Source organism: Trachypithecus francoisi, unplaced genomic scaffold (assembly GCF_009764315.1).
Source record: "Trachypithecus francoisi isolate TF-2019V2 unplaced genomic scaffold, Tfra_2.0 Lachesis_group8, whole genome shotgun sequence".
Lineage (NCBI taxonomy): Eukaryota > Metazoa > Chordata > Mammalia > Primates > Cercopithecidae > Trachypithecus > Trachypithecus francoisi.
Genome location: NW_022681473.1, coordinates 45,791,849 through 45,807,260, shown reverse-complemented (window position 1 = coordinate 45,807,260; position 15,412 = coordinate 45,791,849). Strand labels below are relative to the sequence as shown.

The window sequence follows — 15,412 nt, the reverse complement described above, 5'->3', positions numbered from 1 at the left end:
TCACCCCTGCCCAGCTCCAGGCCGGCTCACCTGCCCTCGGACTGCAGCCGGACCTCTCCCCCTTGCACCCCTGGCATACACGGTTGTGCTGCCCACCGTCTGCCCCGTGCCTTGCAGAAATTGGTGTGAGGAGGGAGAAGCTTGGCTACTGGTGCCTAAGCTCCGTGGGCGCGGGGCCTTGGCCCCGCTGTGAGAACTCAGGTGTAGGAGGAGAGGAGGAAGGCGGAAAACCCGCCAAGCCTGTCCCCGCAGTCTTTCCTCTCGGTCTCCCACCCACTCCTCCCTTTCTCTTCCCTGTTGTCTTTCCCTCTTTTTCCGGTCTCCGAGCCTAAGTCAGCTTTAGCCTGGTTCACTGTGGAGCCCTAGCAGGGTGGGGAGACACTTCCATCCTCCGTCCTCACTTTGCAGAACGGGACACCGAGGCCCGGGGCGGCGGCACTGCCTCGCCTGCACCTGGATCATTTGCGCCCGCGTTGGCTCCCTTTGCTCTCCTCTGCCTTAGACTTTTCTGCGGATGGGTGCTGAGTGTTGCCCAGAGGCGCCGAGATCTGGGCGCCGGTCTCTCGATCTGGACTCGGTTTGTCTCTTCCTCTTCTGTAATCGCGCGTGTTTAAGCTCCAGCAGAGCCCGGGGCCACGCTTCCCCACTCCCACCGCTAAGTTGGGGATCAGTGACTCTCCCATTGCTGACTAGCAGGGCGAGGCATTTTTATTTTCTGCGGAACGCGATGAGGGCGAGGATGCTATGATATTTAGGCTGGGGTCACAGCGCAGCAGCTGCCGGCCACAGAGCCAAGGGTCTCCGTGTCGAGCGAAGGCTCATCCCCCCATCCCGAAACGCGACCGCAGGCTTGCGGGGTGACCGCCCTGGAATGTTGGCACCGTCGTGTACCTGTCCCCACTTCGTCGACAGCTGAGGCGCAGGTCTTGCTCAAGAAGGCGCTTCGAACTGAAAGCGGGCCTTTCAGGTACTGTGCAGAGGGTCAGCTGCCTGTAGCTCCCAGATTTAAAATAAAGCAGAGGTCACTATACAGGGTTCCACCGTTGCTAGCACTGAGCACTGGTTCTTACTAAGCCCAGGGACCCCTTTTTTGGAGCAAGGCTGGGTTCTAAATGTATGAACAAAAAGTGGAGAGTTGGTGCTTCTGCTTTAGCCACTAGCTGTTGGCCAGATTGTCATCTCCCCCAATCCCCTGAACGGTCAGCACTCCTAAGAGTGCATAGGTTCGGCTATGCCCAATGTACCCGAAGTTATTACAGCCCGGGAGTCCTGTGGGCCATAAATCCCCTTTAGAGTTGTTTAGAAGTAGTCTGCCTCATGCACCTGTGTTCAGAGATAGTGACTAATTCGTTCAAATCTGTGATCTACAGGGCCATTCATGCTGCAGATGTCTGAGTGACAATTACCTGTAAGGCACATCATTCAGGGAGCAGCCACCTCTGGTGACACTTGACAGATGGCCTCTCATTTCATACTCAGCACAGGTGTGGAAGCATGGGGTATGACTCTGAGAGGGAAGCAGGGTTTTAAAGTGACAACCCCAAGGTCTCACTGTAATTAACAGGGCTGGGATTTGAAGCCAAGGCTGTTTAATGCCTCAGAACTTTCCACTGAAAGCTGTGTTCACCACTGTGCGGGGTGCTCATCCTTACTTGCTTCATAGGATAGTTGTGTCCCATTTTATAGAGAAGAAAACTGAGGCACAAAAGGGTTAAACTGATGGCCAAATTAGCTACAGAGCAAGAATTAGAATCCAGGTCTACCTGCTCCAAGTTCATACATCCCATTCCACTGCCTCTGAAAGGTCCTATGAGAGCAATGTTAGTGCCAACTCAGGCTAGCCCTTAACCATTTCAACCCCTCCCAAAACACACAGAAAAACAGGAAGGTGAGAATGTAATTCTTGCTTACTGATAGTTGTCATGTCTTACTGAAGGAAGTGAAATTGTAGTCAAACTCATTGAATATGTTGAAAAATGGTTTTATTAAGAGTGAAATGATACAGTTCTGAAGTCTTAACAACCCTTTCATGTAATGAAAGGTAACGAAGAAAGAAAGGTGAAACAATTCTACTCAGCGCCGTGTAGAGTATCAGTTTGAAATGCAGCATGAATGTAAAGGAGAGAAAAGACTACTGAAAACTTTTATGTTTACTGCATAACCAAGAAGGAAGGATCAGGACATAAGCTTGAAATCTTTTTTAAAAAAATTTTCCCATCAAATATGTTTTCCACTTATTAGTTACATAATCCAAGGGAATATTTGTGTATTTGTTTCTGGCCTTTTGTTCATCATGTTGTGTAATCTGTGTCTCACTGAAGTTAGACCAGTTTTTCTGCTCTGTGATGCCACCCTTCTGGATTGCACAACTTGGAGGGCTGATATGTTGTGTAACACATTCAGCATTAAATAAAGTATTATGAAAAAAGATACCAAAGGTAAGGGGGAAAGATTGGCGCCACCAAGGCACCTACATTCAAAGGTAACATTTGGGATTCCTGAAGTGTGTCCCTTTTCATAATCACCAAAAAGACAGGCAAGACCTTCCCCTTCTGAGCAGGGAATGATGAAGGGCTAAGGAATGAGCTCTAGCTAATGGGTTTCTTGACCTTTTTTGTCTCTTGCTGCCCCACCTCCTAGGTGCTTGTATCACCAGCTCTGCTTCCTGACCTAGTGGGGCAATTTGGGTTTGTGCTTTTTCTGCAGTACGTGTTGTCATAGATACCACGAAACAGCTGTCTGGAGCTTAAAACTGCACAAATCCCTATGTGCTGGGTTGGATGTGGCTGCTTACAACTAGATCTCAGCTATTCCTGGTCCTTGTACTGAGCCTGCAAATGAATCATGCTGGGTCCAGTCTGGGCAGGGTTAAAGAGGATGGATACAAGCAAAGGACCCAGGAAGCGGGCATGCCTGGAGCTGGCTTGTGCTGACTGTGGAGCTAGACTAGGTCAGAGTATGTCCCAGGCAGCAGCAGGGCTGTGTGTGAAATCCCCTCAGACTCTCCTGTGACCTCCTGTGGGAAATTCCTGATGGGCCCTGATCTATCCTGACGTGCCCTATATAGACATTTGTAGCCCGCGATTCAGCTGCAGCAGTGACAGTTGCTGCCATTTATTGAGCAATTACTGCTTCTGATTTTTTTTTTTTTTTTTTTTTTTTTTTTTGAGACAGAGTCTTGGTCTATCACCCAGGCTGAAAGTGCAGTGGCGTGATCTCGGCTCACTGCAACTTCTGCCTCCCGGGTTCAAGCGATTCTCCTGCCTCAGCCTCTCAAGTAACTGAGACTACAGGCACGCACCACCACACCTGGCTAAGGTTTGTATTTTTAGTAGAGACGGGATTTCACCATATTGGCCAGGCTGGTCTCGAATTCCTGATCTCATGATCTGGCCGCCTCGGCCTTCCAAAGTGCTAGGATTACAGGCGTGAGCCACTGCGCCTGCCAGCTTCTAAAATTTTAAAATACTTTGGGGATAATAGAACACAAAATACTGAGAGTCCTCATGTGAAGCTGGAGTCTGAGTTCTGTTCTCATTTTATTATTGCACATATAATCTTAAAATTGTCATAATGTCATGTAATCCAGTGCTTATCAGTGGGTTGGAAAAACCTGCTTTTCCCTATTTCCTACATATACTTCTTTAATGTATATGTAGAGATTCCTAGGAATAGGGTTCAGGGATTTATTACCTAAAATATAGCCCCCCTGGAGCCGGGTGTGGTGGCTCATGCTTGTAATCCCAGCACTTTGGGAGGCTGAGGCGGGTGGATCACTTGAGGTCAGGAGTTTGAGACCAGCCTGGACACATGGTAAAACACTGTCTGTACTAAAAATACAAAAATTAGCTGGGCATGGTGGTGGGTGCCTGTAATTCCGGCTACTTGGGAGGCTGAGGCAGGAGAATTGCTTGAACCTGGGTGGTGGAGGTTGCAGTGAGCCAAGATTGCACCACTGCACTCCAGCCTGGGCCACTGAGCAAGACTGTCTAAAAAAAAAAAAAAAAGTCCCATTCAATGCAGGAATCCTATAACCTTCCTGATCAATAAATGATTGCTGCTCTTTGCTTAAAGCTGGTAGTGAAAGGTAACTGTGCTGATCCCCTCCAGGCATATTTATCACATCCTGTTCTTGATCATCCCCCTATATAGGCACCTCTGTTATGGATGCTTCCCACCTACACCACTGTGAGCTCCTTAAGGCAGGGAGAGGGACTTCTTCACCTCTTGGTCTTTCCAGTGCCCAGCCAGGTGCCTGACCCAAAGCAGGGGCCTGATAGATGTTGGTTGATGGAGTAAAATTCTACTCTAGAATGTTATCCCACCAACCTCAGATGATACCTTGTCTTTTAATCTCTTTATCTTCAGTACTGAGTTCAGTGCCTGATACACACTTGGTGTTCCATAATGCTAGGAAAATGAGCTCATAATTACCACTCCCTTTTAAATGTCAGGTTTTTTACTTTAGCTAGGTTCTTTGGTTTTATTTATTTACTCACTGAAAAATAGTATACTGAGTGCTATACTATGCCCCTAAACCCTGAATTAGGTGCTAGGTATACACAGTGAGTGAAAGAGATAAAGTCCTTGCCCTTTTGGAGTTTATATTCAAGCAGTAGAAAGTGTCTGGTACAAAGTGTTAGCTTCTATTGTTTTTTTTTTTTTTTTTTCCTGTAAGTGTGAGATTTCTCTGCCATTCCTCAGTTCAACAAATATGACTTTTTTTTTTTTAAATAAATATTCTACCTCTATAGTACTTTTTAAAAGTTTCTGTAGGTATTTTTCTTCCCTAGGAACCCAAGTTTTCTTTTCTTCTCCTTTCAGCCCATATGTTTGGATCACTTGCTCCAAGTCTAGGTACTCTGCTAGGCACCAGCTACAGGACACGATGGCTGCCCTTGGGATCCCAGCAATAAAGCCATCTCTTCACTTACTCCCACTCCCCCTCTCTCTTTATCCCTCTTCTGCAGAGATGTGGACTTCATCTGGACAAATTGTGTGCTTCTCTGAGTTCTTTAAGATTACGGCCTCTTAGTCACTGGAGGATGCCCTATTTCTCCTGGAATGATACTGAAGTCAGCATAAGTGGGTTCCTTACACCTCAGTGGCCCTCAGTCATTGTGAATTCAGGCACTGGGAAGACAGAGCAGGCTCTTAATCAGCTGTGTCAGGCTGGGGGCATCCCCCATGTAAGATTCTAGGCAGTCACCAAACATTCTAATAATCCACTCCTCTCTGAAATCTGAAATCTACCTGATTTCTTCCAACTTCTTGGCACTAATGAATACCCCTTAAAGTTACAGTTTTCAGGATATGATTTGACCTAATATGCTTCATGATACCCAGATATATTATGGTAGAGTTTTATTGCTCATTGTACTGCTTTATTGTATAATATGGAGACAGAATAAGACCTACACAAATTGATTTTCTTGACAAAAAAACTTAAGATTTTCCAAAAGAATTAGATAGCTCTCCTCTTAGCCTTAATCAAAAATGTTTAGGCCAGGTGTGGTGGCTCACGCCTGTAATCCCAGCACTTTGGGAGGCCGAGGTGTGCGGATCACAAGGTCAAGAGATTGAGACCATCCTGGCTAACATGGTGAAACCCCATCTCTACCAAAAATACAAAAAATAAGTTGGATGTGGTGGCGGGCACCTGTAGTTCCAGCTACTCAGGAGGCTGAGGCAGGAGAATGGCATGAACACGGGAGGCGGAGGTTGCACTGAGCCAAGATCGCACCACTGCACTCCAGCCTGGGTGACAGAGCGAGACTCCATCTCAAAAAAAAAAAAAAAAAGTTTAATAAAAGCTCACAGCAGTTATCAATATGGAAATTGACTGGAGTATGTTAATCCACCTGTGGTTATAGTTATTAATGAATTGCATTTGAATGTGCCCACAAAATGTATAGTTCTATATACTCTTTTACAATAGTGCTAACATGGAACATAGTCCATGATTGATCATATGCTCAGCCATAAAGCGAGTCTCCATAAATTAAAAAAAAAAAAAAAATCAAAACCATACCGACCATACTGTCAGCCACAGTGGAATAAAAATAAAAATCAATACCAAGGTGATCTTTCAGAAACCACACAATAACATGAAAATTAAACAACTTACTCCTGAATGAGTTTTGGGTAAACAATGAAATTATGGCAGAATTTTAAAAATCTCTTGGAAATATGTGAAGACAGAAATACAGCATACCAAAATCTCTGGGTTGCAGCAAAAGCAGAGTTAAGAAGAAAGGTTATAGCACTGAGCACCTACCTCAAAAAGTTAGATCTCAATGATCTAACGTTACACCTAGAAGAACCAGAAAAATAAGAACAATTGAATCTCAAAGTTAGCAGAAGAGACATAATTAAAATCAAAGTGGAACTGAATGAAATTGAGGCCCCAAATCCATATAAAGAATTAACAAAAACCAAGTTGGTTATTTGAAAGGATAAACAAGATCAGTAGACCACTAGCTAGATTAACAAAGAAAGAAGATCCAAATAAGCACAATTAGAAACAACAAAGATGACACTATGATTGATCCCACATAAATACAAAAGATCCTCAGAGACTACTGTGAATATACCTCTATGCACACAAACTAGAAAATCTACAGGAAATGGATAAATTCCTGGGAATGCACAATCTCCCAAGGTTAAATCAGGAAGGAATTTAAACACTGACTAGATCAATATTTAGTTCCAAAATTGAATTAGTAATAAAAAGCCCTACCAATCATAAAAATCCCTGGACCAGATGGATTCACAGCCTAATTCTACCAGACATACAAAGAAGAGTTGGTACCAGTTCTACTGAAACTATTCCTAAAAATCAAGGTGGAGGGACTCTTCCCTAACTCATTCTACAAAGCCAGCATCACCCTGATACCAAAACCTGGCAAGGACACAACAAAAAAAGAGAACTACAGGCCAATATCCCTGATGAACATAGATGCAAAAATCTTCAATAAAATACTGGCAAACTGAATTCAACAGCACAGCAAAAAGTGGATTCACCATGAACAAGTAGACTTCATTCCTGGGATGCAAGATTGGTTCAACATGTACAAATCAATAAATGTGACTCACCACATACGCAGAATTAAAAGCAAAAATCATGTGATTATCTCAATAGACACAGAAAAAACTTTTGATAAATCCAACATCCCTTCATGATAAAAACCATCAAGAAGCTAGTTCTCTATGGAACATACCTAAAAATAATAAGAGCCGTCTATGACAAACCCATAGCCAACATCATGAAAACTGGAAGCATTCCTCTTGAGAACTGGAAAAGACAAAGATGCCATGCCCGCTCTCACCACTCCTATTCAATATAGTACTAGAGGTGCTAGCCAGAACAGTCAAGCAAGAGGAAGAAATAAAAGGCATCTGAATAGGAAAAGAAAAAGTCAAACTATCTCTTCATGGACTATATGATTCTATACCTAGAAAACCCTAAAGACTCTGCCAAAAGGCTCCTGGAACTGTAAACAGTGAAGTTTTAGGATACAAAATCAATGTGCAAAAATCAGTAGCATTTCTATCACCAATAGCATTCAAGCTGAGAGCAAAATAAAGAACTCAATCCCATTTACAATAGATACACACACAAATACCTAGGAATACATCTAACCAAGGAGGTGAAAGAATCTCTACAAGGAGAACTACAAAACACTGCTCAAGAAATCAGAGATGATACAAACAAATGAAAACATCCCATGTTCATGACTTGGATGAATCAGTATAATTAAAATGGCCATACTGCCCAAAGCAATCTACAGATTCAATGATATTCATATCAAACTACCAACATCATTTTTCACAGAATTGGAAAAAAAATCCTACAATTCATATGGAACCAATAAAGAGCCCAAATAGCCAAAGTGATCTTATGAAAAAAGAACAAAGCCAGAGACATCACATTACCCAACTTCAAACTATATTATAAAGCTACAGTAACCCAAACAACATAATAGTGGTACAAAAACAGACACATAGACCAATAGAACAGACTAGAGAATCCAGAAGTAAAGTCACACACCTACAGCCATCTAATCTTTAACAAAGTTAACACAAATAAGCAATGAGGAAAGGACTCCCTATTCAATAAATGGTACTGGGATAGCTGGATACCTATATGCAGAAGGATGAAACGGAACCCCTGCCTTTCAAGATACATAAAAATTAACTCAAGTTGGATTAAAGATTTAAATGTAAGACCTCAAACTAAGAATCCCAGAAGAAAACCTAGGGAACACCACTCTGGACATCAGCCTTAGGAAAGAATTTATGACTAAGTCCCCAAAAGCAATTACAATAAAAAAAAAATTTGACAAGTGAGACCTAATTAAACCAAAGAGCTTCTGCACAGCAACAGAAACTATCAACAGGGTAAACAGACAACCTAGAGAATGGGAAAAAAAATTGCAAATTATGCATCCAGCAAAGGTCTAATACCCAGAATCTATAAAGAACTTAAATAGTTGAACAAGCAAAAACCAAAAAACCCAATTAAAAGATGGACAAAAGACATGAACACATCTCAAAAGAAGACATACAAGCAGCCAACAAACATATGAAAAAGTGCTCCACATCACTAATCAGAGAAATACAAATCAAAACCACAATAAGATACCATCTCACACCAGTCTGAATGGCTGTTATTAAAACGTTAAAAAACAACAGAGGTTGTTGAGGCTGTGGAGAAAGGGAATGCTTATACATTGTTGGTGGGAATGTAGATTAGTTCAGTCACTGTGGATATCAGTTTGGAGGTTTCTCAAAGAACTCAGAACTACCATTCGACCCAGAAATCCCATCACTGGGTATATATCCAAGAGAAAACAAATTGTTCTACCAAAAAGACACATGTGCTTGCATGTTCATCAAAGCACTATTTAGAATAGCAAAGACATGGAATTAACCTAGGTGCCCATCAGCAGTAGATTGGATAAAGAAAATGTGGTACATATATACCATGGACTACTACACAGCCATAAGAAAGAATGAAATCATGTCCTTTGAAGCAACATAGGTGCAGCTGTAGGCCACTATACTAAGTCAATTACCATAGGAACAGAAATCTAAATAACACATGTTCTCACAAGTGGGAACTAAACTTTGGGTACTCATGGACATAAACATGGCAACAGTAGAAACTGGGGACTACTAATGAGAAGAGGGAGGGAGGGAGGGGGACAAAGGTTGAAAAATAAACAGTTGGGTACTATACCCACTACCTGAGTGATGGTATCATTCGTACTCCAAACCTTGGCATCCTGCAATATACCCAGATAACACACTTGCACATGTATCCCCTGAATCTAAAATGGAAGTTGAAAAAAAAATTGGAACAAGCATTTTTATTTAAAAAATTAGATAAAATAGTGCTAAGCTTTGTTACAGATTCAATCTTTGAGATAACAATTTAAAATCATTTTAAAGTTGATTTGAAGAATACAAAATGACATTACTTTTAAATTATTTTTCCTTCTTTTAATTTTAGAGACAGGGTCTTGCCCTGTTGCCCAGGCTGGAGTACAGTGGTGTTATTATAGCTCACTGCAGCCTTGAACTCCTGATCTCAAGCAGTTCTCCTGCCTGGGCCTCCTAAAGTGCTGGGATTACAAGCGTGAGCTACCACTCCTGGCCTAAGATGGCCGCTTTTAAAGAAACTCAGGGTCTGGAGGACACAGAATTATCTTCTAGTCTGTAATCTTTCCTTGAGCTAGGATAAGATGTGGATGAAAATTAGAACTTTGTGGTGAAACAGAACTTGGTTGGTTCAAAGGCCATCTCATCATTATAGCTGTGCATCCTTAGGCATATGACTTAACCTCTCTGAACCTCCTTTCCCCCCACTCCCTAAAATTGGAATTAAAATATACATCTTCATGGGCTCTCATGAAGATTAGATGAGATAATCGATGCAAAGTACTTAGCACAATATTTAGCACATGGCAAGTACTTAATAGCTATTATTATATATTGTTATATATAATATAATCCAAAACCAATCCAGAGAAATGCGTATCTGTCTTTGTGTTTATTTTTGCTTTCTTAATCACGTCATAGAGATTCCCAATAGCTAGACTGTGTCTAAGAACCTTTGGCCAGGAAATTGTTTCTTCTCAGCAGCAGAATCTGTGTCCTCCATCCCTTCCCCGACCTTCCACTGCCCCAGCTGCAGGTGCAGCTATGTTCAGTGCTCACCTGAGGGAATGCCCAGTGTTGTTGGAATCCTTACAACTAGAAGCCTGCTTTGTCTCTTTTTTTTTTTTTTTTTTTTTTAAAGGAGAAATGGCTTGAGAAAGACATGTTGAAGAGGAAAAAATACGTTAAGGTAACATGTTCTTATCTATTACTAGAATTAGTCAATGCATCATAATTTAAGGGTTTGTGTCTAGTTTATTGGCTCTGTTAGTAAATATCACCTCTCTTGTGCTTCACTTTCCTGTCTCTGCTCCCAGCACAGAGATTTCTTAATTGCTCGAAGTACAGGCCCAGGCATAGAATTAGATTTGGTTAACACTTGCCAACTGTCTTACAATCTGAAGACTCCAACTCTAGTCCCTTGTTCTGACACCTACTAACTCTGCAACTTTAGGGAAGCCACTTACCTCTCTGAGTCTCAGTTTCCTCCTCTGTGAAATGGGCCGGTAATATCTATGGCATAAAGACTTCATTGATGGTATGGGACCAACTGAGGCTACATGTGTAAAAATATTGTTTGAAAATGTTAATTGCTATTTGATTACAAGGACACATAGTCTTATTAATATGATCAAATATCTTGCTAGCTTATTGGTTTTCACAGTAGGAGATGTCACTTGCTGTGTGATCTTGGACAAGTCACTGAACTCCTTGGAGCTGCACTTGTCTCCCCTGTGACATGGGGAGCGTAGAATTGATTACTTAAATTTCCTGAAACTGTACAAGTCTATGCTGATGCCGAGCTTTCCTTGAAAACTGGAAAAAGCACAGGCTTTGAAGTCCGATGGATTGGGGTTAATCCTCTGCTTCGCAGCTTGCTTTCTTTTTGTCTCTCTGTACCCGTAAAGGATTGTCTCAGAATGTTCTGGGTATTTTTGAAAAGTAACAGCAGCTTGACTGAAAGGCAATTTTGTCTGTATTAAGACATCAGCTGTGAGCAGAGTTCTGTGGTGGCAGAAAACAGATCAGGCAGAGATTCAGGTCTATACTTTCCAAACTCCAGTGGCCCATTTGGTAGAACCAGTTTACATTTGTATGTTGAATTTTTGATGACTAAATAACAGTGATCCAAGAGCTGAGATGGTTTTTTGGTCCCACTAGGGAGGGTTGTATTGCTGTCAAGGTGTGGATAAAGCATTTCAGGCAGGCCTGCCCCTGGAACCTGGCCCAGTGGTGTGCAGCTGTGTCAATAGGCCTTTGAAGTCCACACACACCAGCCGACTGGTCAGCAGCCCCTGGGATGGTCTGTACAACCTTCGTCACAGGAAATTGGGAAAGGCATGTGGAAGCTAGCATTGCTGGAAGGGGAGGAGAAGAAAACTACTGGGCTCTTTATGAAAACATGGGAGAAATTTACCCAAACTCACAGGCTGAGCCCATCAGCAGGATCTGGGATTGTTGATCACTGCTCTCCTCTTTCTGGCTGCGGATCAGTGTGATGAGCTGGTTTATCTTTATTCTGACCTGAATATGTGTCAGCTAGCGCTTCCGTGAGGCCTCAGCATAGTGATAGTATACTGGTGACGCTGATGGTGCTGATGGTGCTGCAAGATTCACAAAGAGCTTCTGAATCATTAAAACGTGAACAAACGCTGTTCAGGAGAATTGTAATGCAAAATGTTTTTCATTTTTATTGGTTCATTTCTGGTATTCTACATTTTGGGGCACTGGTCTCTTCCCCTGCCCAAGGATTTTCCCCATGTGCAGGTGCTTTTTCATCACATGATCTCATTTAATCTTCACAACATCCCTGAAGTATGTTGTCTTCAATCCCTCTTTGGCAAAAGAGGAAATGGAAGCTCTGGGTGGTTAAAACTTGCTGAAGATAACACAGCTTAGCAGGAAACCCTGAGCTGTCTGACTCTCAAGCCTGTGTTGAGAAATCCTGCCCTGTGCTGCCTCTCACTGCATAGATCCTCTCTGGATAAAGTGCTGGGTAACCAGGAATCAGAACCTCTGGAGGACGAGTATGACTTCTTTTCTGTCCTTGCTGCCTGAGTTCAAACTCTCAACATCCTCTCCTTCTCTTCCCTGTTCTTGCTCTGTACCAATGCTCTGTCACTGAGTCTTGTCACTTTGGCCCACTGTCCCTCTTTGTACCCCTGCCTTTCTTTTCATTCTTAACCCTCGTTGCCACACACTTGGGGCACTGCCGTAGCTGGCAGCTCCCTTTGTCACCAGTCTTTCCCTTTTCCATCTTTTCCACTCACCCTGCCAGACTCATCTTCCTTTAACACTGCTTTGTCCTATTTCATTTTAAACATCCCAGGGACTCGAGATGAAGTCAAGACTCAGTGCTTGACCTGAAACACCCCCCAGTGTCCCCAGGTGGACCCCAAAGCTTCTACATTAGTCCCTTTTTCACGCTGCTGATAAAGGCAGACTCGAGACTGGGCAATTTATGAAAGAAAGAGGTTTATTGGACTTATGGTTCCATATGGCTGGGGAGACCTCACAATCGTGGTGGAAGGCAAGGAGGAACAAGTCATGTCTTACGTGGATGGCAGCAGCAAAAGCGAGTTTGTGCAGAGAAACTCCTGTTTTTGGAACCATCAGATCTTGTGAGACCCATTCACTATCACGAGAACAGCATGTGAAAGATCCACCCCTTTAATTCAATCACCTCCCACCAGTTCCTCCCATGACATGTGGGAATTATAGGAATTGTGAGAGTTACAATTCAAGATGAGATTTGTGTGGGGACACGGCCAAAACATATCAGCTCCTTTCCAGCCTTGCCCATCACTTCCTGCAATAACTTGATGTTGCCTGGGATTTTCTGACTTCAGCATCTTTGGTCATGAGGTATCTTCTGCCTAGAATGTGACACACCTTCCCACCCAACCTCCCCTCTGCTAAAAATCTCATTATGGTCTGGCTGAAGTGGCCTGTCTTTAATGAAGCTTTCTCCAGTCACCTTGCGGGAATGATTCCCCCCTTGGAACACTTTGAAACACTTAGACAATACTTCTCATATGTTGCTTCACTGTAATTATTTGTGTGCCAACATTTCCTCCCTATATACCAATGTGATTATGGAACCCATGTGTGTGTATCCCCCACTGTGGTCATTAGCATAGTGCCTTATATGTAGTGGGCCCTTTGTTGGATGAATAAACTAATGAACAGTGAAAAGCAAATAGTAAGAAATAAGTCATTTATTGTTTCCCTTGTGTCTGACAGTATTCTTAGTGCTATTCAAAGTAATAATTCCTTTAATTCTTGCAATAACCCTAAGAAGTAGATGATATAGAGATGAAGAAGCGAAGGCATGGTGAGCTGAGCTAGTCAAAGAATTGGTGATTGACCTAGGATTCAAATCTGAGCAATCTGCCTCCAGGACCTAGACTTCCACTGGAGGTACCTTTCCAGGACTCTTTTTCCTCTACGTAGAAGGTCCTGGCAGGCTAATAGGTGTACTCCTATAAGAGCTGCCTTGCGGGCTTATGGATTTCTCATTCGTGGCAGGTTCCTGAGGGCCTGAGAATGGTTAGCATCCAGCATTTCTTCCCTAAGCCAGTACACGAAGTCTTGCTCACCTTGGCAATGTGCATCAGGCAAAATGGTGAGAGAATGGAAACACCTCCAAGTGCTGAGGTTCTCGCAGATGACAGGTGCTGTGTGAAAATGAAGCACGTTTTTCATGTTCTATAAAACATGGCAACTTCATTACACCGTAGTCAGAGTATGGGCCCAGGACTCCTATAACACTACACCTTTAGCATGAGGTGATTACTTGGTTAATAATCCTTGTCGGCCTAGTGCACATACCCTGTGTTTATCACTCCCATCTTATAATTAACTTTTATATTTTCCTTAACTTTACAACTCAATCTGTGCACCAGAGTGCCTGCAAACCCATATTTATCTAATTTAGCAAACATTTGCATGCACTGCAATTAGACTCACATGTTGTGTGATCAACGTCCTTTGCTAATTGCATAATTCCTTTTGAGTTTAATCATCATATGGCATTCTTTTTTCTTAATGTCTATGTGGTTTGCTGTTGATTGTGAGCTGCATGTGAAATCTCAGGCTGAGGCACCTGCAATCACAGAACCAAAGATATTCGAGAGCCAAAGACAAGGGAGGAACTGTGTTCCTTATTGACAGGTGAAGAAATGGAGGCTCAAGGAAGTTAAGGGACTTGCTTATCCAAATAGCTCATTATTAAGAGTTCCTGAAGATGTGAAGGGATAAACACATCTGCAAAGAATATCTCCCAAGCCATCCCAGTGTGGAAATTCCATGAATAATTGAAGTCAGTCCTGACTTAGCATGGAGCTTGAGTCTGGACGCAATTAGTCTGGGCCTAAAAGAAATCAGGTTATAGGCAAGGACAAATCTGAGGATATTCTGGAATTATAACCCTTAGCAATTGTTTTTCAGCTTTGGGCTGCACGTTGCCAGCAGACGTTTTGGTATAAGGAAGGCTGGCTAAAATCTTTTCCTTTTCTTCTGCCTCTTAAAATTATTGTTTGTTTGTTTGTTTGTTTGTTTTATTGTAAATCTAGATTAGAACAGAGTAGAGGGTTCAACCAGGAATTAGGAATTGGTCTAGAAAGAATCAATATTGGAGCTGAAAGTCTATTTAGCTTGTTTTATAATAAAGTTCAGAAGGGCGTGTCCCAAATCACAGAGTTGGTTGCTCACAGGTTTGGTACTTGAGCCCCTGTCTCTTTAGTTGATGTCCAGGTTTTTCTTACTACAGTACTCTACAAATCAAGAGACTAAGTGGACAAAGTGCTCCTTGTCCTCTCCTTCCCTCATGCAGCACCTTTACACAGTGGCTTGGATGCCCAGTGCTAAGCAAGGGTGTATGGATGCAGATGCCCAGGCCTTGATCTAAGCTAGGATGCAAAAGCAAAGGATGCAAAGGAGAATGGGACCTACCAGGATGAGGAAGACACCACTTCCCAGTGTGGAGATTTTGAACTCAGAGAGGATTTAAGAGAATACAATGGAACCTAACACAGTGACTGGCCCATTTTGGGAACTCTACTGATATTTGCCGAGTAGACATGTGTACTAGCAAGGGGATGAAGGTAGGGTGATGAGGTCAGAAAGATAAGGACAGACTACTGCCACCTGCAGATTTTTTTTTGCTTGGAAGGCAGAGGAAATCATGAAAGTCCTACCACAATGGACTTTCATCCATTTATCTGCCCAGGAAGAAAGACCTGGTGATTAA

The 15,412-nt window shown here is 42.7% G+C and overlaps 1 long non-coding RNA gene across 1 annotated transcript in view; it reads left to right on the top strand.

The window, feature by feature from the left end:
- Positions 1–120: 120 nt before the first annotated feature.
- LOC117080219 overlaps positions 121–15,412 on the top strand; it is a 49,660-nt gene continuing 34,368 nt past the window's right edge. Inside the window, exon 1 of the long non-coding RNA XR_004435760.1 lies at positions 121–967. This is a non-coding gene — a long non-coding RNA (uncharacterized LOC117080219). The remainder of the gene's footprint in view (positions 968–15,412) is intronic.